The sequence below is a fragment of the Apteryx mantelli genome, chromosome 1 (genome assembly GCF_036417845.1).
Source record: "Apteryx mantelli isolate bAptMan1 chromosome 1, bAptMan1.hap1, whole genome shotgun sequence".
In the NCBI taxonomy this organism is placed as follows: Eukaryota; Metazoa; Chordata; class Aves; order Apterygiformes; family Apterygidae; genus Apteryx; species Apteryx mantelli.
The window spans coordinates 214,070,213-214,074,461 of NC_089978.1; positions in this window are offsets into that span (position 1 = coordinate 214,070,213).

Below are 4,249 nucleotides of genomic sequence, written 5' to 3' on the forward strand. Positions count from 1 at the left end.
TTTTTGACAATGAGCTTCATGATGAAGTTGATCAGCCATCACTGCTGTTAAGTGAAAGTACTTATTTGTCCCAGGAGAAACACACTGGATATCCACTGGATATCTCTGTATGGTGCTCAGCTGTCCATGGTGATCTGTGAGGCCCTTGAGTATGACAGAAGGACACCCTTTAAGCTTTTCATAGCTGTGGATCTCCTCTAGGATTTACTAGGAGGGATATATGCCCCTCTGAAAGCCCTATGCCACCGGACTGCTCCTTTGGAATATGTCAGTGTCACAGAACATTGCCAGGTAGCGAGGAGTCCACACAAAAGCGGTGTAGTGCTTTGTAGATCTCCATATCAGCCACCATGAACCTGTTGCCTTTGCATTTCCATACCACTGATGGGGACTACCACAGCCACAGTGATGTGAAGATACATCTGGACCACAGTTAGTACCCAAAAATGGGAGAATAGCACTCCTGTTCCCTCAAACCAGTGCTTTACACCCTGAGATTGGCAGGCTGTTATTGATCATCCCATGATCTCAGAAGAACACGATAGCATTTCTCAGTGCTGGTGATGTGTGCCTCGAACCATTAAACCAAGCCAGGTTTGATCTTGGTGGTGATCAGGCATCAGTGCCAGCTCCAGACAACTGAGCACAGTTTGGGATTATGCCCAGTCACACATGAAGGAAGCAGCTGCAAAGCTGTAGGAAACCAAGTGAAAAGGAGCAATTTCCCAAAACAATTCATTACTTCACATCCCTATTCCCTGTCCATTTCTGTGAGGTCTCCAGGAGGGGAGAAAAGATCGTAGGCCTCATGAATTATTCAGGTAAACTGGGTCCAATCCATAGATCACTCATTGACTGCACATGCACACTCGCAATTTTTCTAAAACATTGCTTTAGGCTCCAATTTGCAAATAACTTGAGTGTGTCTCTAAGGAGCTGCTAATAGCAAGTTAAGCAACCCTACAAAGTGATCTGTTGCAACAGTATCTTGCCACCAAATGTAAAATTGGAAAGTTCCTATGTGTACGAAGGCTATCCTAAAAAACATGTAAGAAAAAGAAAAGCACCTGTTTATTTGTGATGGTAACCCTGTTAATTAATCACATTTATGAATTTTATAAAAGCAAATTCTTCTGCTCATCAAAGGTTCCTGTGAACTGTTTGATGTGATGTGGGAACTCAGTTTGGAAGGAATCTACCTTTTAAATAGGTATATCTGTTATTTCACTAACAGATAATTCATAAAAAGTAAAACAGTCCCATTTCATAACCTTTTAATTTTACTCTTACATCTCAGTGTCAGAGACAGAAAATAAATAAATAAATAAATAAATTTCATATTAAGATTCTTTGTTTGGATGCAGGTCAAAGACTTTGAGGCCTGTTGGCTATCTCAAAGCTATCCCTTGACATAACATGTACTATCTGATTGCTTTGTCTAACTGTGAATATATCTAAACACAGCTTAACACAGAGCACACCGCTGTCTTCTCCCATGGCTCTCAGCATCTGAATATCTGAAAACTCATGCTCAATAAGGGATTGCATCTTCATAACACGCTCTGGACATAGCACATGGTATCTCAAAAGAGAACAGAGGCAGTTATTTTTTCTACAAACATAGTGATGGTTCTGCCATCGTCATGCATTGAGATAAGATCTCCTGAATCCTGTTTTGGTGTCCTTTTCTAAACTAAGCTTCTCTGAAAAATGAAAGTTCCCACATCCTCATTGCTGGCAGAGGAGCATGCAATACAATGGACTAATTGAGCTATTATTTATTAATAGTGAAAATTTTCTTAAATTTCAGGATGCCAAGTTGCCATATGTGTGGACCTTATCTAGCATCTTCTTGTGCTAGGGGATTTATAAATACAGAACAAAAATGTTGGGCCCTGTCCCAAAGAGCTCGCAAGACAAAAGGCATTGGAAGAACACTGACAGAGCACATTAAGGCAGCTCCAGCTTCACAACCTTGTGCGTGATAGTAATGACTGGGATAAGTTTTCTCGGGGATAAAACATGACCCCTTTGGGCAGGAGAAGCAGCTGAGGAAGAATGTGGGACTGACATCCTTGTGTCATCATTTACAGCTTGGTCAACACAGCAGATTTGTTTCCATGCTTCTCAGTAGCCCTAAATCACATGTAAATGCAAGTGGTAGTAGTGTTAGGGGGCTTTATCAGAGCTTGCACAGCAGCAGGCATGGAAAAAAGAGTGAACCATCAGTGCAAAGAGGCCTCTCGAAGCAAAGGCATGAGTGGCCACATCGCCTCCTTGCCCCTAAGTTCCCTGCTGCAAATCATACAATATCTCTACCAAGCCAAATTAATTTCACTTGGTACCTGTGGTGACCAATTTCATACACAGTAGGTTTTACATCCTACCAAACCGAAAAGTTACCTTCACACTCACTTTGCTCCATGACTACTATGTGCAAGCCAATGCAGAACCAGATCCTCCCTTCCACTGCACTTGTCTGACAATCAGCCTTCAAGAGCCTGAAAAAAGATATGCCAGGCTTGTCTATCACACTGTGCTATGATTTAAATGACAGGGAACTGATTTCCTACATATTTCAATTTACCTTGATGTTACTGTCACCTCATTTAAATTTTAATCCAGCTTATACTAGTGAAACTCTGAGAGGAGCCAGACTCCTTCAGTTTGCCCCCACTTAATTTTGAAGTCCTTGATGAAAGAGTTTAACATGTACATCTTAGCAAATGTCCTTGGCTTCCAAAAACAAACTTCTATAAAACTAGCCAAGTAGCTCAAATGTAACAGCTAGATCACAAAAGTAAGCAGATGTTAAATAACTTAACATTAAATATTAAAGGACAGAGAAAAAAAAATTATTTCATTTTATTTTGAATTGGCTTAATTCCTCACTGGAACTGGGCTGCTTGGAACTATAGTGGCCCCCTGTGAGTTGCTGGATGCAGCTTATGACAGTAGTGCCTCTTTCTTTGCTTTACTCAAACGCCTATGGCAGGCAGATGGGGAGCTGGGCTGGAGCAAGTCCAGGGGGGAGACGTGGGTAATGGTTTTCTCCCTGCTAAACAGGCAGAGATGAGAAATTCACAAAGCATCCCACCCAGAGCCGTGATGGAGAGGAAGGCATTCGGATTTCACGGACACCCTCTGCACTACGCTCCACCAGCAGGAAGCAGCTATTACTCGCCATCCACCGTAACAGAGAATGAGCAATGAAGCCACGTGTGATACCAGCGATGCCCCATGTAGCACTGTTGAAACTCACCCTCTCTGAAGTCAACACATCTGCCCTCACTACTCTGACACAGCACACTCACCTCATGATGTTAAATTCCCTCTTTAGGACCATTACCTTCTGCTAACACTCCAGGTGGTGCTTCAGAAGTGGGAACCATCTCAACATATATATTTGCCATGTCTCCAAACCTTTGGTTTTCAAATACGTATAGCACAAAATGCAGCCTTCTTTTTCCTTTTGCATCTGCACTCTGCCGCGGTCTTCCCCGGTAACTATTTTTCTTCTCTCCTCTCGTATGAGAGAGTTAGAATACATAGAGAATAGAGACAGCTGGAATATGCAGGATATATATATTTAGATATATACACATATAAACACATATATTTGTATAGTTTATTTATACATATTCATATATACACACACATATATAGTCTATATGTATGTGTATATGCACTATATAATATATAGTATATATACACTATATAAGTTTATATACTTTGTATAATACACAGTATATAGTGAGTATATATTTTGTATATATACATATATATGCATATATGTGCGTATATATGCAAATACATGCATATATATGCATACACACACACACACACACACAAGAGTACATATATATATATATATTTTTTTTTCTAAGAGATGTAGAGCAGATGCAAATCCATCGGAGCGGCTGGTTTGATACCAGGCAGGGAGAAGGCAGGAGGACGGCGATGAAGCGGGCTGAACGCCTCGGCATGCGCCGCGGTCCCCTCTCGGGCTCCCCGCCCGCTCCGGGCTTTGCGCGGTGCCGGGAGCCGCCGCGGCAGACCGCGCCGCCCGAGCATCCTCGGCGGGGCGCGCCCCGGCGCGGCGCCGGCCAATGGGGGCGCGCCCCGGCGCGGCGCCGGCCAATGGGGGCGCGGCGAGAGGGATGCGCGGGGCAGGGATGCGGCGTTGCCAGGCGACGGCGGCGCGGCGGCCCCCGGCGCGGGCTGCGCCCCTGCCCGCGCCGCGGCGCGG